The 24,177-nt window shown below is 37.8% G+C and overlaps 1 protein-coding gene across 2 annotated transcripts in view; it reads left to right on the top strand.

Moving 5' to 3' along the window:
• Positions 1-285: 285 nt before the first annotated feature.
• Positions 286-24,177, top strand: part of luzp1 (leucine zipper protein 1) — a 55,118-nt gene continuing 31,226 nt past the window's right edge. Inside the window, exons 1-2 of one of the 2 annotated variants that reach the window (XM_048191893.1) lie at positions 286-631; positions 18,351-18,466. The gene's annotated coding sequence lies outside the window, so the exon portion shown is untranslated. The remainder of the gene's footprint in view (positions 632-18,350; positions 18,467-24,177) is intronic. The other variant, XM_048191892.1, reaches the window with a different exon arrangement.

The raw sequence follows: 24,177 nt of genomic DNA, 5'->3' as shown, positions 1-24,177 counted from the left end.
AAATACTATTAAAATGCGATTTTAAACATTTAGAATCATATGAACTATTTGCATAGCTTAATTTTTTTTTTTAATTATTATTATTTAAATGTTTTCAATATGTTGTTTTTCATTTACGTTTTTGCATTATCCATTGTATTTTTTTCTATATAAATTCATATTCTATTTCATTTATTTTTAATGTTTTATTTTTAATGTTTTAATGTATTTAACTGTATTAATTGTAGTGCTAAAAAATAAAGTCCAGCTTGTGATGTGAACTGGGTTTCCGTTATTCCTCAAGCTTCCTCTAGAGCTCGGCGCTTGTCTGATCCACTCTTTTCCCACTTCGGGGAAGGCGGGACCGTATTAGCCGGGCAGGGCGTTCTTTCCGCGGTCACAGGCGGTGTAGTCGTTCTAGGGGTGGGTCTTTCTTGGCAAAGGAAAACCCACCTTTTTCATTGTTTGGATCTCGAAGGAATGTGATGGTTTGATCTTGCGGCGCAAGGGAGGGGGGTGAGTGAAGGAACTAGCGAGGACCCTGCTGAGAGCTGATCTATTCATCCTCAAAAAGTCAAACGCGACTGAGTAGTTTGTCCTTCCAGAGAGCTACCTCCGAAAAATTCTCACCATTCTTCTTCTGGTGCTCAAGGTAAGAGAAAACCGAAGCGGGGCTATTTAGCTAGTTTAATGGAAGGGGAGCTGAATGGTCGAAGCTTGCCCCCAGACACAACTCCAAACTGCGGCAAGTTTGCCACCCTCCTCCCCCTCCTGTTCGCTGCAGCGCAGGAGCTCGATACGCCGGACTGCGGTGATTTTAGTCAAGCTATTTTGTGGCTGATGTAGGAATGGTAGCCTCGTAGCGATGCGGTTGTAAACTTAACCGGGACTTTCCAAACGACGGATGTTTAGTAGACCAGCAACAACTCAAACATAATGGAGTATGTTCTGATTTTTGGGGGCTGAACCAGAGATTCCCTCAGTATTCAGATTGTGATGTTTTACGTCAGCTGCATCGCACTATGTAGCGAAATAAAGTTTACATTTACAACATTTACGCTCGATTTCCACTTTATTTGTCGCTCGCGAGCATTGAAATGTCAAATCGATTTAAATTTCTCGCCACGTATACCCGACTTATCCTAGAATATTGTTTTTTAAACAGGAAAAGTCGCTTTCTCTGAGAACAATACCACAAAGTTTAGGAGAACTTGTCTCTGTTAGACTTTAAATAATTAGATTTTATTCCTTCAGAAAGCAGTTTCCCTGTGTGTAACACTGAACGCGTTTATTTTTTTCGTGCGTTTCTACAGAATAGTGCAAGAAAGTCCGGGGTGGGACTGTGATTTTGAAGCTCATGTTCGCTTGTCAGGTATCCCGTGTTAAATTTGAATTTATGTTTCGTAACGTATAGCTTTTTTGACGCAGTGTGCGTCTCGTACTGCACTACTGCCGGACGCGAATAGAAAATGTATTTCAAGCCGTTGCTATTAATGTTGACAGCCGTTATTAGAGATGCGAGGTGCGTTCACACACGATGACAGGCACAATTAAACGTGTTTGATGTCTTTAAACAGAAGCTTAACCTTACATGGCTCATATTCAGGCCTATATTTGAAGTGGAAAATCCTGTTTTTGCCTTGGCCTACAAATCGGGTGTTTATTTTTGACCTGCGTACTGTAAGGGAATGGTGGGATGTCAGGAAGATTGAAGCAAGAATGTGTTTTGGGAGTCTGTGCATATTGATGTGTGTTCATGTCTGAGATTATAGAGACATACCTTTTTATTCATCTCAGTGATTTTGAATTTGTTCATTAAAAAGGTTTGTTCTGATTTGTTCAGTGACTCTTCAGGTTACATCGTAGATTGCGAGACGTAAGTGCCCGCATCCCGTACTACTACGTAGTATGCAAAAGTATGGCAGATAAGCAGAATGGCTGAATACTAAGGCCCTGTCCCAAATGGCACACTTCTATGCACTTTCGGTCTTGTGGACTGACAATGGCTGCTGCGTGTGCGTGTCCGTTAAGTCCACGAGACCGTAGGGTGTCCCATTTGGCCCTGTACCAAATGGCACCCAAAACCCTCACGGTCTTCCTCTGAGTCCGCACTTTCATGACATAATGCCGCTTTGACTGCCGGGTAAAGTCCTCTGCGTAGCTCACAGTCTTGCGGGCTCAGCAGAAGTGTGCATCGAGGGTGCATAGCAGCCGCAAAGGAGGCGCTCACAAGCACCCTTCTTTAAAGGATTAGTTCACTTTCAAATAAAATTTTCCTGATAATTTACTCACCCCCATGTCATCCAAGATGTTTATCTTTCTTTCTGTTGTATGTCCTACACCTTCCCTATTCTACTTACGGAAAAAAACGGAACTGGCACTGCGTTCGTTCCGTAAGTTGAATAGGGAAGGCGTAGGACATACAGCGTAAGCTTTTTGAAGAATACGGAAAGCGGAAGCACGTGCAAGGCGATCATTTGTGTTTATAAAGCATATACATTTATATTTTTTTCGAAAATGACTGATCGTTTCGCAAGATAAGACCCTTATTCCTCGTCTGGTATCGTTTAAAGCCCTTTGAAGCTGCACTGAAACTGTAATTTTGACCTTCAACTGTTTGGAGGCCATTGAAGTCCACTATAAGGAGAATAATCCTGGAATGTTTTCATCAAAAACCTTCATTTCTTTTTGACTGAAGAAAGAAAGACATGAACATCTTGAATGACATGGGGTGAGTAAATTATCAGGAAAATTTTATTTGAAAGTGAACTAATCCTTTAAGCTTAAATGACGAATGGGACACCCTACGGACTTAACGGACACGCGCACACAGCGGCCATTGTAAGTCCACAAGACCGAAAGTGCACATGAAGTGTGCCATTTGGGACAGGGCCTTTGTCAATTTTAGGCTTCAGAAGGGTGCTCGCGAGCACCCCTTTTGCGGCCGATATGTGCCCTCAATGCGTACATTTGCTGAGCCCGCACTGGTGCGAGCTCCGCGGCAGACTTCTTCCCGACAGTCAAAGCGACGTTACGTCATGAAAGTGCGGACTCGTAGGAAGGCCGTGAGTGTTTAGGGTGCCATTGGGGACAGGGCTTAAGTATTTATGAAACAGTAACAAAATTATACTTTACTAGTTCAATGTCCAAAACAGTAGGTGTTTTTTCATACTCCACTCTTTTCATACTTTTGCACTATTCTGTGGCGTTTTGTAATAGTGTGACCAATGTGTATACACTGAAAACTGCAACAAGAAAAAGTGCGCTTTAAATACCCAGATGAAACCCATGTTATTAGTAACACTGCTGGCTGTTAAGTGAACTGCATCCAGCAACTTATTGCTCATACTCGCACTCGACGTGCACACATGGCAAAGTTCTTTTTTACTCTTCGCTTGGAAGTAAAAAGAGGTTGGAAATACCTTTCCAGCGACATACTGTTAACAAACATCCAGACGCCGCCCACGAGAGCGTTGAGAGCTACGTTAAGATGAACGTAAATATGTGCTGTGCGCTTCTCTCTCAACGTAACAAAAATGACAGCGGTGAAAAAACAGTAGTTAAGAAAGCATCTGATCATAGCAATGTGAATATGTTTGCACAAGCTCTGCAATTCAATTAAAATTACACTGTTTGATGATAGTTTGATTATAAAGGATATTTGAGACTATAGAGTAGCTATGTGAGACTATAGTTTGAATAAATCCCTTTTCTTTGCATGACACATTGACATTACAGTACAGAATAGCTTTTTCAGCCTTATCCTGAACATTGTACAAGGCAAGCATTAGTTTCATGTATCAATGAATGGAAGAAAGGCTCTCGGGAGTGTGTGTAAACATTGAGATGTTACATTTCCTGGTAAAAATGTCCCAAAACCTTCACATAAATATCAGTCTACAGGCTTTCATAGACAACCTAGGAAGTCAGTGAAGGTCTCGAAGTTTCGTTACAAATGTTCACACATAGGCAATAGAAAAGAGATTAAAGCATGAAAATTCGTACATATAGCCCGTTTAACTGGGAAAAAAACTTGGAATGTCGGACTCTTCACACAATTAACTAGACGGTAGAGTACATAGTTTGCAGTAAGTAATTTGGGACCCAACTAATGACTTGTTCAGTAAATGGGGAAGTTTTCATTCAATAGATCCAAGTTATGAATGATGTTTGCTCAAATGCTATTTGTTTTTACTATAGTTCATCTTTAAAGACAGAAAAGCAGTTGATTGCTTAAAAAAAAAAAAAAAGAGAGAGAGAGGCTATAGTGAAAGAAAAAAAATGAGTTGTGTGTGAAAGAGAGCATTTAATTGTTTAATTAAAAGACCTATTGAAAACACTTATTCATTTATGAACAAAACCCTGCTAACACATATACACATGAGTATTCATTTGTCAGGTAAGCTGCAGTGGTGATGGTTGGGGGGTTGGGGAGCTGACAGAAAAATGAAACGCTAAGCACAGAGAGAACAGCAACCCCCATACATGCTCCATTACATTAGGCAGGTGGGGCCAATAAAGCAGAAACAGGGAAGAAGAGTACAGAGAGGACCTGCCATGACCTGTCCCAGACTTAAATGTAGAGCACTGACGGCTTTCCAGTAATATAGTGACTCCAGAACACTCGTCTATGTAGTTTGAACATAAACTAGGCCATTTAACTAAATAGCGCTACAGTTACTGGCACTTGATAGTTTACAGGACTTCTTTTACCTTTATACTTAGACTATCTTGCTCTATCCCTGGGATTTTATGGAGTCAAGATCAAATATTTGCACTTTCCTGTGAGTGCTTTGATAAAGCAGCATCTGTGCCTTTAATGCTTTAGTTTGAGATGTGTTCAATGACTGACTAGAAAAGAAATAGAGACAGAATTGGTGTTGGTTTCTGCATGAAAGTCAAAGGGATTGTTTAAAACCAAGGGGAGATTCTGCATTGTCTGGAGTTAATGCTCGTAAAAATGCAATTGAAAGTAGTTTTACATTGTTTGATTTTATGATTGTGCTGTACCTATTTTCACTTTTGTATAGTTCTTTGAGCAGTGGTCCTCAGGGCTGGGCTCTGACCCAAAGAATGGGTGTCACAGGTTGTTCTGATAAGGTTGTGGACAGGAGAAATGACAATGTTAATCATATACTATGTATTTAGACATTTAGATACTCCTGTTTTTATTATATATATTTAATATTAAATATATATAATAAGAACAGGAGTATCTAAATATCACTGAAGTTCAAATGTTTGAGGTCGATTTTTATTTTTATTTTTTATTTTTTATTTTTTTTATGTTTTTGAAGTGTTTTATGCTTCACAAGACTACATTTATTTGATGAAAAATGCAGTGAAACAGTAATATCATAAAATATTATTAAAAATTAAAGTAACTGTTTTCTATTTCAATATATTTTAAAATGCAATTTATTCCTGTGCTGTCATTGCTGAATTTTCAGGCACATAGTCCTTCAGAAATCATTCTAATATGCTGATTTGTTTTTCAATGTTAGAAACAGTTGTGCTACTTAATAGTTTTGTAGAAACTGAGATACATTTTTTTCCAGGATTCTTTGATGAAAAGAAAGTATTATGCTTTTATTTGAAATAATAGAATATTTTTCTAATGTAAAAGGCACAGTATGTAAGTTTTGCCACTAGAGGTCACTTTTTCAAAACAATAACAAAGGCGTAGCTTTATGACGTGAATGAGCGTGGAATCATTGGAGTTGTCGTCTTCACCTCCACAGTCAATGGAAAGCAATCCGAAGAAACAGAAATCATGATCAGATGAGCTAATATATTAAAGGTGCCATAGAACGTCTTTTTAAAAGATGTAATATAAGTCTAAGGTGTCCCCTGAATGTGTCTGTGAAGTTTCAGCTCAAAATACCCCATAGATTTTTTTTTAATTAATTTTTTTAACTGCCTATTTTGGGGCATCATTAAATATGAGCCGATTTAGGCTGCGGCCCCTTTAAATGCTCACGCTCCCCGCCCACGGAGCTCACGCTTGCCTTAAACAGCATAAACACAGTTCACACAGCTAATATAACCCTCAAAATTGTTCTTTACAAAGTGTTCGTCATGCAGCATGTCTAATCGCGTAAGTATGGCATTTATTTGGATGTATTACATTTGAGGTTTGTTTGAGGCTGTGCTCTGTGGCTAAAGCTAACATTAAACACTGTTGGAGAGATTTATAAAGAATGAAGTTGTGTTTATGAATTATACAGTCTGCAAGTGTTTAAAAAATGAAAATAACGACAGTCTTGTCTCCGTGAATACAGTAAGAAACGATGATAACTAACCACATTTAACAGTACATTAGCAACATGCTAACGAAACATTTAGAAAGACAATTTACAAATATCACTAAAAATATCATGATATCATGGATCATGTCAGTTATTATTGCTCCATCTGCCATTTTTTGCTATTGTTCTTGCTTGCTTACCTAGTCTGATGATTCAGCTGTGCACATCCAGGCGTCCTGCCCTTGTCTAATGCTTGAACATGGGCTGGCATATGCAAATATTGGGAGCGTACACCCCGACTGTTACGTAACAGTCAGCGTTATGTTGAGATTCGCCTGTCCGTCAGAGGTCTTTTAATCAAATGAGATTTATATAAGAAGGAGGAAACAACGGTGTTTGAGACTCACTGTATGTCATTTCCACGTACTGAACTCTTGTTATTCATCTATGCCAAGATAAATTCAATTTTTAATTCTAGGGCACCTTTAAAGTTTTATTAACATTATTGTGGTATGAAGCAGGGCAGGGCCGAGAGCCTGAGACATTTTACACTGCTGTTTTTATTATGATTATATGCCACAGTCAGCCACTACCGCTCCTTTCGCTTGGTTGGTTGTTAATTTTATGATTAACTTGAACTTTGTTTCAGTTATGTTTGATCACTTAAATTCACTTTAAAAAAAAATTCCAATGAAACAGCTGCAAGTGCTGAATTACTATTCAAACAGGTCACTTTATTTGACGAATTATAATTGTGGGTGAAACTTTTTTTTGTATCGCAATATAGATCACAGAAAAACAAAATATTACTGTCAGTTTTTTTCCCAATATAGCCCTAGTACAAACATGTTAAATCAAGAAAATGAGTTTCAAACAATAAGACTAACCATGTTGAGCTAGATAACAATGATTAGTTTTCTGTCGATAAATATATCTAAACAGTTGCTCAACTGTCTAATAAAACATATAATATATTAAAGCATCTTTGGTGTTTCCATGGTTTCCACGGAAGTAAAACTGGGTGACAGATATGATGTCAGGCGACGCAATGACATGGGCCGTTACACTGGTTAAAATGGCTGATTTCTCTGGATTTAAACATTGGTGGAAACATTTGGCATGATGTGTGTACACAAGTCACCAAAATATATAACATTGTTCTAGTTTTTTTTGGATATTTTAACCGAAATCAGTTCCGTCTTTGCTGAATGAAGATATTAATTCCTTAAAAAAAGTCTTACTGACCCCAAATTTTGAACAGTAGTTTGTGTCCATATGTACCTGTCAAATCTGCCTAAATTCCTTAGCATCTATGAAGTGACAGATAGTTCAGTTTTATCTGTCACTTCATAGATGCTAAGGAATTTAGGCAGATTTGATAGGTTGTGTAAGATGCCTTCATCCTCAAAAACATAAATAAAACCTGTAAGGTCAAAAACAAAACAAAAAATGACCCAGACAATATTAAGCATTAACTATGGTACTGTGTTTGGTTGCCACTTGTAAAATCTAAGCCCTGAAACAAAACCAGCTGAGAGCCACTATATTAATGTATGTTCAGCTGGAAATACGGACTGTACTCTAGAGCCGGATGTATTCGCTTTCTGCCAAATGCAGGCCGACACTCTCGTGGTGTTCTTTGTCTGTTTCTATCGTATCTTATCTCTGTCTGTCTGTCTCTCGTGTTTCATGACCTGCTATGCCATTTCACTTGTCTCTCACCTTAGAAGGGCAAAGGTTGTTTTATGATGAGCTGTTATTCTTGGTTATACAACAGTACATGTGAACTTTGTCAGCTGAAACAGGATGGGTGGGTGTTCATGTGAAAATGAAGGAAGGGGCAGTTCTCGACCAAGAGAAAGTTAGAAGACAATTTGCACGATGATCAAGCGACAAATACCGGTGTGCTATAATTCCTGCCCTCCCTCTCCACTTTTCTTTATAAGCAGGTCCTGCTTCTGGTTTTGCCAGTCTGCTGATTGCTTTTCCACTCGGTGGAAACATGCAGCGAAAAGCTTGTGATGGTTATCGGTGTCCAATAAGAGTAATTACCAGACTTAGCACCAGACCCAGGGATTATGGAGAGGCTCAATAACTAGTCTGAGGTTTAAATTAAATATTGCGGTTCACTCCTTTTGCTCCCTCTCTTTTTTTCCCTTTCTTTTTTGTTCAAATGAACTGATAGATTCTGACACCGTTTTGTCAGCATTTCTCTGTTGCAAAATCTCAGTAATCAAAACAGTTTTAGTTTAACAGGGACATTATTGAACAGTTTGGTACTTTACATGACATTATTGTTCTCCTTTCTCTGTGAGAATGAGGGCTTTGAGTTGACACTTCTCCTCAAATTAAAAGGAAGTGAAATTTGTTGTGTATTTTACCAGATTTACCAAAATGGTAAGGTCGTTAAACGCCATCGGCGGATTAGCTTTTGACAGTGTGTAAACAAATTCCCATCCCACTGACATTAACAACCAGTTGTTTATTTTGAAAATTACCATTTTATAGTGGAATAATATATACAATCTTGAAAAAATGACATAACTCTTTTAGTAATACTCTGTGTTCCTGCAAACTGTGACACATATTGAGGTGTTTATTAGAAGGATGACCAAATCTGGTGCTCAGCTGAGTGTCTCTTCGTTTTTGTGCTGTCAGGGAGTGGGAGAGCTCGCTGACAGACATCTAGCTTGAGGAAGAGGTGTTAAAGTGTGAACACAAGAAGATTACAGCAGCTCCTCCCACACACAAACGCATACTGAACCAGTCCAGCTGTCCCAGTTCGCCCTAAGGACTGATCTTCAGACACGACTCAAATTGAGAGTGCTTCTTCTGTGACTATGTTTACACCTGGTTTTTAAGGGATTATGAAAAAAATCTGTCTTCATTTATTCTCCTGTATGTTGTTTCAAACCTGTATGATGCAAAAATATATTTTGGAAAACTGTTTTTGTCCATACATAAAAAAGTCAAGGGGTCCAAGTTGTTTTGCACCCCACTGTCTTTCATTGTATGGACAAAAAAAACCCACAGTCATTTTACAAAATGTGTACTTTGTGTTCCTACAAAATTGATTTGGGGCCATCTGATCACAAATGTGCGAATTCAGGTGTATACGTGGTCCAGAATGTTTTGTAATACTAGGTAGTCACAAATCACACTTGTAGTGTATACACTAAAAGGTGCGGTCACATTTACCATTGTTCAGTAAATGTTTGAAGGCGATATCCAGTCACTTCAATAGGAATGCAAGTGATTAGGAATTTTGAGTGAAAGATTTCCCCACACAGATTTCACATTGTGTTCAGGTTGTTCTCACAAATTCCCAGTGTTGACCAACAGATAGCTGCTTGGCTTGAAAGTGGCTTCTGTGTGAGCTGTGCTTCACATCGCTACGCTATTGACAATAGACAGTAGACATATTTTGTCCATTAAATTTCGCTAATGTGACCGCACATTAATCTGTCTGTCGATTTGAGAGGTAGGTTTTAATAGCAGTCGTATCAGCCAAGATGGATCTTAAAGGTTTAGTTCACCCAAAAATTTAAATTCTGTTATTAATTACTCACCCTCATTTCGTTCAAAACCCATAAGACTATAATTCATCTTCAAAACACACAAATTAAGATATTTTTGATGAAATCCGAGAGCTTTCTGATCCCCCATTGAAAGCAACGCAAATTACCACTTTCAAGGCCCAGAAAGGTAGTAAAGGCATTGTTAAAAGTCCATGTGACTACAGTGGTTCAACCTTAAGTTCCCTCTTTTGCACCTCACTTTTAAATCGCTTATTCAAACATAAAAAAGAGTGAGCATTTCCAATTAATTTCTATTGAAATTGAGTTTCCATAGGAATTAACTGAAAATGGTCCGCTCCAGTAGATACGCACCGTTATGTATGTCCATGCGGCCATGCGTATTTTTACTTTTGCTTTCAAATTAGCGCCAATTCGATGGCGGCAATTGCTTGAATGGTCAGTTATTATTCTTAATGAAAAACGCAACAACTAGAAAAACAACTGATCCTTTGCAGGCTCCCTATTAGCACTGGGTTTAAATCCAATATATTGCAAAGATACAAAAATCTTCCGCCATCATCTTGTCAGTCAGCTCCTCACTCTCGTAATGAATGAAATCTGACTACTCCTGCTGATCTGTGCTGTGACTCTCGTTCGACTCGTGCTGAATTGAGCAGACGCATTCAGTTTTTAATTGCAGTGTCTGTTTTCTAACTGAATTAAATCATTTTTATAACTATAAAAAAATCAAAACGACAGTGGGGACGGTGCCGCGATGGGCAAGGGACGTAACCAGTGTTGCTTCTGAACACCGGAAACACAGTCAACACTATTTCAGTAGTATTTCTGCAAGTAGCCTAAACTGTGTTCTGAAGTCTTTTCATCAGATTTTTTTTTTTTTTTTTATTTAGATCTTTATGAGGGAGATACGGAAGAGGATTAAGGCCAAGCAATAATAAAAAAAAAAAAACATCTCAAGATTAAAGTTGTTAAATTTCGAGAAAAAAGTTGAAATAAAATGAGAATAAACTCATTAAATTACGAGAAAAAAATCGTTAAATTTCAAGAAAAAAGTTGAGATAAAATGTTAATAAACTCGTTAAATTACGAGAAAAAACTCGTTAAATTTCGAGAAAAAAGACGAGATAAAATGTTGAGAATAAAGTCATTAAATTACGAGAAAAAACTCGTTAAATTTCGAGAAAAAAGACGAGATAAAATGCTGAGAATAAAGTCATTAAATTATGAGAAAAATGTCGTTAAATTTCGAGAAAAAAGTCGAGATAAAATGTTGAGAATAAACTCGTAATTTAATGAGTTTATTCTCAACATTTTATCTCGACTTTTTTCTCGAAATTTAACGAGTTTATTCTCAACATTTTATTTCAACTTTTTTCTCAAAATTTAACGGGTTTTTTCTCGAAATTTAACAACTTTAATCTCGAGTTGGTTTTATTTTTTTTATTATTGCTTGGCCCTAATCCTCTTCCGTAGGGAGAAGATTCCTACATGTCTATTTGATGTTGTGTCACAGATTTTAAGTTGCTATTTGTGTGGCCTGCTGTGTCCCAGATAAACATTTGCTATCATTCTGTCTTGTGTTAGACAGAAAACTGTTTTCGAAAATCTAGTTTTTATTATGAATACATTGTTTTAAATAGGTTTTCACAGGCATGATGCAGTTTTTTGCATATTTTATTTATTGTCATTAAATTTATATTATGTAAATTGTATAACTGTATTATTTGTATTGCTCATTGGCCACCTTTGTTATAGGCATCAGCTATTAAAGAATCCACGTCAGTTCACCACTATTAGGATGGAAGAGACATATATAAATGTAAGGATTATTATTATTATTATTATTATAAGAGCTCACAGCAGTTACAAAGAGGCACACAGCAAGAGTTGATATCCTAGGTACTGCACTGCATCTGGGATTGCCAATGCACTTGGATTTGCTCAGACCTGCTCCTCCGGTGATGTTTTACATCATAGAAAATATTTGTGAGGAGAGCTCATCAGATTCCCCAGCTCTAAGCACTCAAAGTCATCTGTAAAGGATGTCAAATGTCTTTTCTCTTCAAAAACGCCCTACCTTTTCTCACTCTTACCTGCGCACAAACACGCCCGTGTTTACATTTGAGTATGTGTTCAGAATACAGAAGGTTTAGTGTGCATTGAAGAGCAGGTGTGTATTTTACACTTCAATTAGGATCTGTGTTGGTGACCCAATTACTAGTGGTCAGCCAAGACAGATCACTACTCACACCTAGTAGTAATGTGCATCTCAAATGAATCAATCAGAAAATGATTCCTCATCGACCTTTGACCCTGTTCCCACCCCCGTGGCGCTGTTGAGGAGTGTGCGTGCGAGAGTGGGTGTGTTTGAAATATCTCTAAGGTCTCTTGAAATAGCATCTGAACCGAAATGATGCACACACAGCAGCCCACATGCTCTGTGATAGTGTAATGTTCCCTTAGTATCCGGGACGGCACGCCGGACACAGCTGTAGCGCTCTGCCACTGCACAAAAGTGATTATATTTAAGTTCATTAGCTTCTGTGCATGTTTGTATTTCGTGGAGATGATGGGGAATTCCATCAGGGATCTGGCTAATGGAGCTCAAGCACTGTCCTGATTTCCTTCTCCTATCTTGTAAAGTCTAGTGTGCTACAGAAGGCTGATAGTCCTCATACAGAGTTTTTCCAACCTTTAGTCTTAGATTCACTACAAATCACTTGATTTGTTTTGGCTATATTTGAAAATATTGCAATGATTTGAATGCATTTTTATATAGATAGTAAGGTTCTTTAGGAGTGTGCTCTTTAGGAAGCTTAACGGGATAGTTCACCCAAATATGAAAATTATGTTATTAATTACTCACCCTCATGTCGTTCCAAACTCGTAAGACTTTCGCTCATCTTCGGAAAACAAATGAAAGGCTTTTTGATGAAATCTGAGAGCTTTCAGTCCCTCCATAGACAGCTACTCAACTGACAATTTGACGCTTCAAAAAGTTCATAAAGAGATTGTAAAAGTAATCCATATTAATTGAGTGGTTTAGTACAAATTTTCTGAAGAGACGATCACTTTTTATGATGAACAAATTGAATTTAGGCTTTTATTCACATATAAACATTGATCAACAAACATAAACAGAAGCTCAAATGAACCTGCTTGACGCGCGAGAACGATCCTCATTGGTTCTTGCGCAAGCTCAGAGCCTGCTTAACACACAAGTATGAACTTCATTGGCTCTTGCACATCAAGCAAACATGCTTGAGCTTCTGTTCCCCACAACTGATGTGTGAGTTTATAAATATTTATGTGAATAAAAGCCTCAGTTCAATCTGTTCATCATATAAAGCGATCGCGTTTCTTGCCAGAATGTTTTGGGTGAACGATCCCTATAATGTCCAAATAAAAAGCGACAATTTTTGCAACTCTTACTTGTCTTCCAATGTATAGCATCTCTATTCTAAACTTGTATTGTTACTCTATTCACAATGTATTGTTACATATCTGTCACATCCAATCACAGACATCTGTTGAGCGTGTGAATGCAATGACCAATCAGAATTGTTTAAGTTAGTTAGAATCAACTCAACACCATCCAAAATGGGGGAGTTTTTGTTCAGCATGCAGTGCTTCCCACAGGTTTGAAATATACTTGTGGTGGTAGCCAGGCAAAATATCCTCCTATTACCCACGGCACAAAAATGGTCTACTACATGTGACAAACAAATAATGTGTGATTTTTAACAGTATTTTTATTTATTGAAATTAATTTTAATTACATAGCATACTATTACATTTAATTACATACTATTATTATGCATTGTGAATTATGCAAAATTACAGCATTTAAATGTTTATCCTTTTCCTATGTTCTCCTTGCTGTCATATAGTTTCTCTCTCAGTGAAAGGGACACAGATTTTACTAGTAAAATTTATAAAATGAATAATATATGTGTCAAATAATGTTCTAAGTCTTTTCCTTCTGTGGGGGAGACTACAATAATTTACTATGAATTAAATGGAAATCAAATTAAATACAATTTATTGTGTAACCAAAATACCAATAATGCCCAAAAGAAAAAGAAAAAACTTTTAATTACTTTGACTTTTGACTACTTGACTACTTGACTTTTAATTATAAACAAGCCCGAAATATACCGGGACTCTTATTTTGAAATGTCTGTACTATTTCAGGCTGATCCTTCAGATTCTTACAACCGTATAAAACATTTTATATAAAGGCCATGAAGTAGACATTGTAATAATTCATCAACTTGACTTCATTAGCAATCGCTTGGCATAAATCTGCGCTTTTCATTGATTGAGAATCACTTTGAAGCAGTCTGAACATAGTCTGAAGCGCTGCTGCGCGAGCTTGTAGAACGCGCAACACGCCACCTTGTGTCATTATCTTGCGCTGATATAAAAGTATAAGAGGATAAAAATAATAAAAGCAAAAATGTGTCTCCAAATATACTTGGGCGGCCGTTATTATACGTGGGCGGCCCGCCCAAGTAAAGTCTATGTGTGGGAAGCACTGGCATGAGTTCTGCATGCTCACGAATGCTTTCATTATAACCAACAAAATATAAACATAATGTCAAAAGAGAGTCATTGCACAGTGTAGACAGATTAATTGATTATAACAAGAGTTTTTGCAAGAGTGTACCTCGCATTGTAATCGACAGCTTCAGTGCTTATAATGCAATACTTTGCTCGCTTTCTGTATATAGTATATGCTACTAACTGCATGCAATGTTTCTGGAATGACAACCATATTTAAATGCACAATTGAATCCATTTGACAGTAATAAATTATTCACCCAGAGACATTTTACTTATAAATGTACTAAGTACTTTGTCTTATGATCTGTCCTGACAGTGATTTTTTTATTTTATTTTATGAATAAATAGGATAAGTTAATATTACAAACTATTTCTGCATTTATTTTGAATTTGTCAGTACTGGGGTCACAGTTCACATGAGTAGGGTACTACTTTGCACTGTGTGTGTGGATGACTGTGTTCCTCCACCACCACCAAAGACCTTTTTTGACCCAGGAAAAACCCTGTTGTGTCCTACCAAAAGTCATATCCAGTGACCCCTTCTCCTTTACCATGAGGCTGTTGGTCTTTTTCATCCTGTGCTGCACTGCCTCCACATGGAAACACAAGCAGAGACTCTCGGGTCCAGCACTGACCTGATTTCCAGCAGAGAGGTTCAGGCATGGGCAGGGAAAGAGTCCGTGCCCTTCCTCCCTCTGCACAGTTTCTCACTGATGCATGAACTCTAGTTTTAGCTGACGTTTTAGCCACGTTGCTGTCTACACACAGTACTATAAAGTTCAGAGTGAGTGTTATTGAATAAACAGTGAATAAACCCATCTGTCAAAGACCTGACAGAAAAAAGACTATTTGGGGAGTGAGCCATTGCCTTTATAATACTCATGTTTACTGTACTCCAAGTGTAATGCAGCAAGAAGAATTTACATAAAATTTCCTTTATCTTGAACATCCGCCTGCCATAACCATTGTGTTTACACTCTATAGTGGACAGCAGCACTCAAATGTTTGAGTGTACTTGGGCCCTGTCCTAAATATCACTCTAAGCCCTTGCAGTCCACCACCAGAGTCTGCACTTTGACGTAATGCTAGTTAGTAGTCTATGTTAGTAGTGCTCTGGCCATTATGATGTCCGCAAGTTCACATCAAGTTCACCATTTGTTACATTGTTTAAGCTTGTGTAAGACAGACTGATGTAATTAAACCAAGATCATGTCACGTAAATGCTGCTTTTTTGTCTGTGTTTCTGTTATCAGATATTAAAATATCTTTTCTTTTTCTGTTTTGGTGGCCAATATTTTGGTACACCCCCTACTTTTTTAGATAACGGTTTCCTGAATTGAATCGCAGAAGCTGCTCTTTCAGTTACACTTCGTTTTTGTGCTGCATGTGCCTACGTTCTGAAACAGACCTAAGTGTTTTCCACCCTACACACATCCTCAACAGACGCAAGCTTATTTTTGTAATCAAATGCATGCAAACCCTTAATCTGTTTAAAAATTAATAGGCCTAATACATTGCCCAGAGGGATGCCACATATCAAGCTAATGGGAACAGCATTTGATTAGCATTTTGAGGTACTATCTTTGCTTGGCATTACAGTGGTCAAAGACTGAGAACTATATCAGCTGCATCCATTTTCTGGTCATGATTCGGCATCATACAAAACCATATATGCAGAACAACCCCTTTTGAGGTATAACTTAACACATCCTTTGTCTTTATTCTCACTACATGCAAGATGCCTCTAGTGTGGTTTATCCGGGGACAGCGGAACTGCACTATCTTTTATTAGAGGCAGCATAGCTCTGACCTGTGAACTGTGCAAATATGTTGAGACTGAGGCTGACGCACGTTTGGTCTGCTCTGGTTAGAGGTCTATTATACCTTATCTCTGATAGAAAACATGTTTCTACTGTGACACACGATTGTAAACATTTTCCTGTAATGGTTTACATATGGTTGGGAATTTTTGCCGTTTGAAAGGGCAGTTCAAGCCTAAAACTCTGCCCTGCATGTCCCTTCCTGTTCAGATGTCATGCCTGGTATAACTTACTCTGCTTTTACTTTTACACCTGCAAGGCAATGTAAAAAAAAAAAAAGAAAAAAAAGACAGTTATTTTATTAGGACGACCCACTGAGTTCTGTGGACCATTTTCTGTCAAAAAGATACTGTGAATGAAAATAAAACCTCACAAAAAGCAGTGTAAGATCTCAGAACCAACTTTTTGTTTTTGGTGTAGACAAAGCCAAACGCATTCAGGACGTCTTCCAAGAATGTTCTACAAAAGCTCTTTTAAGGCATAACAAAATAGAAATGACCTCTAGGAATGGCACACATTGTGTGCAGATGTTCAGAATATGTTTTCCCTATTTTGAAGAACATTTATTAGAGAAATGGACAAAATGTTAACATTAGGAATAATGTGCGACTGGATGGAACAAGACTTTCACAGTCAAAATAGATAATTTTTTCCATCTGGATTGGTTTATTTATGATTAATTGAATGCTAAGTTCCACTACGTCTCTTGGATGTTTGCTGTTGAAAAATAAACTGCGTAAAGAAGATTGTCAGACATAAAGTGGACAAGATGGAACCTAAAACATGGGAATTCAAAACATTTTAAAAGGTTCAAGAGCAGGGATCTTTAAACTTGTGTCATATTACTTTCGTGAGTCTGAATCCTCTGGACCGGCTCATATATTTATGTCTGAGGCCTCAGGGGGGATTTATCAGGTTTGTCCAAGTCTGTAAGAGCCGTTCTCTCTCTTTTCTAGTCATCAAAGCCATGAGATGTCAGCTCAAACCAGGCAGTGCAATGATTTCTCTTCCCTTTTTTCGTTCTCTCTGTTCTTGAGGTATTTTTGGAACTTAATGAAAAGAGAAATCTGAACTGCTTGGCCTTAAAAGGGATGTTTGGGTCAGCTGAGTGGAAAGTTGTGTTATTAATGTGTTTGACGTCTCTCTCACACTGTGTTTTGTTAAAGGGGCTGGAGAACACAGGAATGCTCTGGGTTGGATGGTTAAGATGGGCTGGACTTGATCTTTGGGGAGGGAGAGTGGAAAAGGGGCATAGTTAGCATTTTTTAGAAGCCTTTCCAGCTCACTTCAAGGTCCACTTTTTGCCCACTGGGACATGCTATGGATGAGGCTTTTGTAACACTCTGAATTCTGTTCTGTACTGAGGACAGTTGAAAGTAACTTAAAAGAGTATTTACTAGAGAAAAACAGCATGAGTTTTGCCCATTAAACAAATCTCCCTGTCTCAGCAGAAACTTTAGGTTTTAACAGCTCATCATGTGGATACTGATCTCTTTCTTGTGTCTTTCCCTCGTATGATCGCATAGATTGTTCCAGAAATTGTACTCAGTTCATGAAGAAATATTTTGACTGTATGGGTGACTGTGTTACAGACCATTTGCATGCTTATTAAAGAATGGATAAAGAAAAAATTGTTGTTGAGATTGGAGCGTATTGGTGGTTTTCCATGATTATTATCTATAATTGTGATGAATTATAAAATGTGAGTTGCAGAAATGAGTCTTTGTTTGTCTGAGCTTGACTTTATGTATTGCCTTTGTGTGTAGCAGAGAGAACGTTTTACAGGCTGATTTGTGAGGGTCTGTTTTGTACTTTTCCTTACACCTCGAATACTTGTGAGTGTACATAATTTATTTTAAAATTAAATCTATTTTTCAAACATCATGTATTATTTTATAGAGTGGTGCAGGTGCGACATCACTTTGTAGGCCAAAATGCAGAAACGATTTAGCATTTACGGTTCATAGAAGAAGAGTTTTCAAAATATTGTATTATTATTCGCTGACCCACTAGTTGTCGTTGTTGTTGTATAGTTAGATGCTGTGTTCTGCTGTGGTTAGTTAATGTCTGGCCATCTCCATGTGTCATTGCAACAAAACTGTTCTTATCTCACTGAAAGAGGAGCGCCTCTGCTGCTGCTTTAATGAAATGATAAAAAACAATCACTGATGTCATCGTCTCCCTGACAACACGCACAGGATACGACCAAGCTCTTAGAACCCTTGGTGATGCCTGGTGACCTGCATTTCCATTGGAATGGCTGCCGCACATACTCTGAGACCCACCATCCCACTTCTTGTCGATTGGTGTCAAGGTAATTGGATTAAAGCTGTCAGTCTGTCTGAGTTAGACTAAAAAGCCTAAATGGAGTTCTTCCTTTTTGATCTATACTGACAGTTTTTAGACACTTTTTTTTTTTTTTTTTTTTTTTCCCACCTATTTACCAAACAAGATATTTATTAATAAGATATTGTTTATATTGTCCTATAAAAGGAAGGAAAGGAAATTAGGAATAATTAAAATGTAATGCAATAGATTTTATCAGAATGCACATGATAGATAATACAAATAAAGTAAATGATACATAACTGTTTTCTATTATAATATTTTTTAAAATGAAATGTATTCCTCTAATGGCAAAGCTGAATTTTCAGCAGCAATTATTCCAATATTCAGTGTCGCATGAACCATCAGAAATCATTCTAAAGCTCTATTCGTACGGTGGAGGTCGTTAGAGAAATTCGTGTTTCACAGGCTTACTTTGTGATTTTAATCCTGTCCGAATCTGCCATTTCTGTGTTTTTCTCACACAACCTCAGTAAAAATTCCAGAGCAAATTACCTAGTGTTTTTCGGTTAACTCAACGGTCCGAATGTGAATGTCTGTGATTGCCAATATTGTATTATCCTAACACTTCTCCTCATTTGTTTTTTGACCTACCTGAGTTACCGTTTGCCCACCAATCTTTTGCATGCTTTCATTTAATTTCATTTCATTTCATTTCAATATGGATGATATCTGACAGAAAAATAAAATTATAAAATTAATAAATAGAGCCAAATCACGAAAACTGAAGACTGTCCATTTTAATATCAGTGTTATCAGTAAGCCTCTTATCTAGATTTCTCTGCTCACTTAAAGGGTTAGTTCACCCAAAAATGAAAATGATGTCATTAATGACTCACCCTCATGTCGTTCCAAACCCGTAAGACCTCCGTTCATCTTCGGAACACAGTTTAAGATATTTTAGATTTAGTCCGAGAGCTTTCTGTCTCTCCATTGAAAATGTATGTACGGTAGACTGTCCATGTCCAGAAAGGTAATAAAAACATCTTCAAAGTAGTCCATGTGACATCAGTGGGTTAGTTAGAATTTTTTGAAGCATTGAAAATACATTTTGGTCCAAAAATAACAAAAACTACGACTTTATTCAGCATTGTCTTCTCTTCCAGAATCCTTTCCATTGAATTGATTCCACTGAATTCATCTGTCGGCGTTAGTAATGCACTTTTACATCGCCGTGGTTGTTTTTGGCGATTAGGACATCCGCGACATGCACACTTATGCACCATTTTAAAAAATATAGCAATACCAAAATACAAACAATGTAGAATAGCTTGAATACAGCGTGCGTCTCCCTCAGACTGTAAACGAAGCTCGGGCGCACCGGATAACACGTCAGCAGCGTCTTACATCAGCAGCGTCACTGCGGAGTCGTGAACCACACTCTGGAGCAGAAGGGGGTGGTAATGCACCAATAAGCTGGATGCCAACCGCCGTAAAACAGGAAAAAAGAAGAAGAAGAAGCAGAGTCGTGAACGCGGATTGACAACAGACCCAAAAGAGAATACAATGCTGAATAAAGTTGTAGTTTTTGTTATTTTTGGACCAAAATGTATTTTCGATGCTTCAAAATGTCACGGATGTCCTAATCGCCAAAAAAAACCATGGCAACGTAAAAGTGCATTACCAACGCTGACAGATGAAAGGATTCAATGGAATCAGTTCAATGGAATCAATTCAATGGAAAGGATTCCGGAAGAGAAGACAATGCTGAATAAAGTCGTAGTTTTTGTTATTTTTGGACCAAAATGTATTTTCGATGCTTTGACAAATTCTAACTAACCCTCTGATGTCACATGGACTACGTTGATGATGTTTTTATTACCTTTCTGGACATGGACAGTCTACTGTACATACATTTTCAATGGAGGGACAGAAAGCTCTCGGACTAAATCTAAAATATCTTAAACTGTGTTCCGAAGATGAACGGAGGTATTACGGGTTTGGAACGACATGAGTCATTAATGACATCATTTTCATTTTTGGGTGAACTAACCCTTTAAGCCCCAGGTATACTTCACTTTCCGCGCCCGGACACATCTTGCACGTAGTCGCGTCCGCGCATCTTTCAAAGTATACTAACCACGGATGTGCGCGGATGACTGAGTTCGACACATGCGCAGTACAATTTTTTTCCAAATACAATTTTTTCCAAATACAATTTTTTTCGACATCGTGTCATCAATGGGACATTCGCTGGGCAGGATCGGAGAAGAAAAATAGTGCATCCACCATTGCAACATAGTTCAGAAGATACACCAAGAGAACAAGAATCAAAAACGATGGAGAAGGCATGCTTCTGAGTTTACTCGTCTTGTTTTTGAATCGCTCTTTACTCACTGTTCTTCGACGACTGCACACTGTGCTCAGTGCTGTGCTTATTGCAACCTAGTGGACTCTTCTGTCCTGCTTACGCACGCACTTCGTCCGCGCGGTTTCAAAATTGGGGCTGAACGAAAATTACGCAATGCGGACAGTGCACGAATGCGGACAGCCGAAGTATACCCAGGGCTTTATGTGGGTTTATTATAAACAGCCACTTCTAAACTTATGTGAAGTTTATTTAAATGTTTTTTTTTTTATTGTTTTTTTGTTTTGTTTTTTTAAATGGGTTTATATCTGAAAATATTTCATAAAAAAACATATTCGTCATAGGTGATAGAAAACACACACTCCCACCTCTGTAATAAACACAGAGATGTTAGTCCTGTCTGAATCAGTATATGAAATCACAGACAACAGGTAATAATTTTTTTTTTTTTTTTAACTCAAACATTGTTGAGAAAAATCGTCCCATCCGAACATGGCTTTGTTTGCTGATTTGGTGCTCAAGAAACATTTCTTATTATTATTGAAAACAGTTGTGCTTCTTAAAGGGTTAGTTCGCCAAAATTTAAATTTATATCATTAATTACTCACCCTCATGTCGTTCCACACCTTTAAGACCTTCATTCATGTTCGTAAAAAACCTTTTGGACATTAATGTATTTCTGTGACATGTATCGGGCGTACAAAGGTCTGTCTCTCTACAACAAAGACGCATGGGAGACAAAACTAGATGGAGAGATAGAAATCAAATGTGTAGATGGAGGTTAAAGAGCATCTGGATGTATGTGAGAGAGGGAGAAAGAGGGGCGGTGCAGGCACCTGTATCAACATCCTGAAGCTGACTTTCATAAATCCTGTGCTGTGGTTGGTGGGATTGATTGGGTGGGGGTGATATCAGTGCAGACACACTGAAACAGGAAGCAGCTTGTAAGCGGAACACATGGGGAAATTCAATTCCAGACGCTCTCCTCGCCTCTGAACAAGAAACAGGCTCTAGTAGCCACATTTCTGACAAAGAGACAGAATGAGAAAGAAAGAAAGAAAGAAAGAAAGAGTGAACATGAATGTAAAGAGGAAAAAGAAAGCAATGGGAGAATAAAAGCGAGAAATCAGAGCTGAAAGTTGGCCGGCGTTTTACTCAGCGGTTGGATTCCAGAGCTGCTGTCAGTCCTTGTTATGTCATCATCCGTCATCAACTCTCAGTCCAAGAGTGGGACAATAACTCTACGTCCGTTTCTCACGTCCGACTTTCCATCTGTCAACGGTTGCTCTTTGATTAAAAACCTCATTAGACACACAATGTTTAGCCGATTTGTTTTGATTCGCCTGATTGAGTGTCAGCAGGGCTTTTGTGAAGTATTTCAGCATTTGTTAGCATGTACAGAGCAACATTTTCATGCTGATTTAAGAGCTTATTAACTTCTTGATTAATTGTAAGCAGAGCTGGAGGCACCCGTGCTTGTGTTTGCCATTAAAGTAAGAGTTTGTTGTCAGTCTCTTACTCCATTTTTACAAACACAGAAGGAAAAAAATGCTCTAGAGACATTGGCTTTGTTTTGGCCCCTTAGACATGCTCAAATCGATTGGTGGAAAAGTGGTATTAGAGGTGTGCTCTCACCTTCTGAGGGAGAACCTTCATCAGCATAATCCTTCTGAAGTCATGAAACCTTTTCAAATCTTTCAAGCTGAGTTGCCACCATTGAAGCTTTCCTTACGTTTTTAAAGGGATGATTCACCCAAAATTGAAAATTCTGTCATCAATTATTCACCCTTACGTTGTTCCAAACCTGTTTGAGTTTTTTTTAATGTTGAACTAAAAAGGAGATATTTTGAAGAACATGGGTAACAAGACAGTTGACGGTAGCCATCGACTTCCATATAGTAGAGAAAAGAATTTCAAACCTGAACCAAACATATTTTTATTCAAAATCAACGGTCTGTCATTAGTCTTTAGTCTGCCACAAAAAAAACAACATTAACCCTTAAATGCATAACTGTTTCGCTAATCATTCTTACATATTCGGGTCTTTATCGACCCGGATCTATATCTAACACGGAAGGATCTCTACCTGTCGCGATAATATAAAACTCCTCTGATATTAGAGTAACAATTACAGAAGAATAAAATAAAGCATATTTTGTTACCTTTTGGAACTTGAAAGGGCTCCGTTTGAGCAGATGTTTTATGCCATTCAAATTCAGCAAATAATGGGCTAGGTTTATGTTTGAGGTTGCGAATATGAGCCCATTCGCGATCTCAAACATATTCTCAGAACTATATAATTTTCAACATCTTCAAAATCAGTATTTCGATCGCTAACATCTTCACCAGATCCATCCTGTAACAGTTACAGTCATATTTGATTGCGTTCAGTAAATCGCTGAGCCATTTCATGTTTTTCTTATTATTTCATTTTCTGTCTAAATGAGTCGTCACTTCAGCATTGTGTATCAGACATTGCCACCTTGTGGAATAAAGGTGAATTCGACTTATTCCGTCATCTAAGATTCAATTATTGTTGTGCAGAAAAAATACATGTACACTCATACACACCTTGGGTAGTTTGCGACCCTATACAATTTTTACAAAAAAAGAATACAAAAATAGGCATTCTTTTATAATTTTATGATTTTTTTCTGGTTATATTCTTTATAATGAATTGATTGAGGAATACCAAGAAGGTTGATGTCTAACTTTAAAAAATGAATGAGGAGGAGGGTAGTGAATGACGTCCCGGGTCACTAAAGACCCGAGGTATGCATTTAAGGGTTAAAATCATGAACTCAAATGTCATTGTGAAAAAAACAAAAAAACAATGACTGTTGTAAGTAACAGTGCGTAAATCAGACCTTTCTGTATAGCCTAATGCTAATAAGCTTAAACGAAAATAACGAAATAATTGTGTAGTGAAGTATTTTTTTGTACACAGTGCTGCGAACAATCAATCACTCCTTTACGCGTGCATCACTGTCCTCCTCGCGGCTGCAGCAACTTGCGCTCTCTTCATCAAGGCTTAAAACAAAAAGGGCATGCATATCTAAATTCGCGCCTAGCCGCCTACGGTATTTTTTTTTAGAACTTAGAAAAAAGATGCTGCAGCCAATGAGCAGCCGGCGGGGGCTGGTTGCAGGACAACTCAACCTCCGCAGACAGTTTTTAATGTTTATCAGACAATAACTACTCAAGATTTTGCTTTAGTATAATTTTCTGGACAATTAGGGCCAGATTCGGGATTTGGGACAACAGTTTGGATTTCGGGACTGTCCCGAATTTTTTGGGACGTCTGGTCACCCTAACTGGTTACCAGCAGCATTCTTCAAAATATCTTCTTTTGTGTTCAGCAGAAGAAAGAA

The sequence above is a fragment of the Megalobrama amblycephala genome, linkage group LG5 (assembly GCF_018812025.1).
Source record: "Megalobrama amblycephala isolate DHTTF-2021 linkage group LG5, ASM1881202v1, whole genome shotgun sequence".
Taxonomy (NCBI): domain Eukaryota; kingdom Metazoa; phylum Chordata; class Actinopteri; order Cypriniformes; family Xenocyprididae; genus Megalobrama; species Megalobrama amblycephala.
The sequence above is the reverse complement of the archived record's forward strand: the minus strand, read 5'-3'. Positions and strand labels throughout refer to the sequence as shown.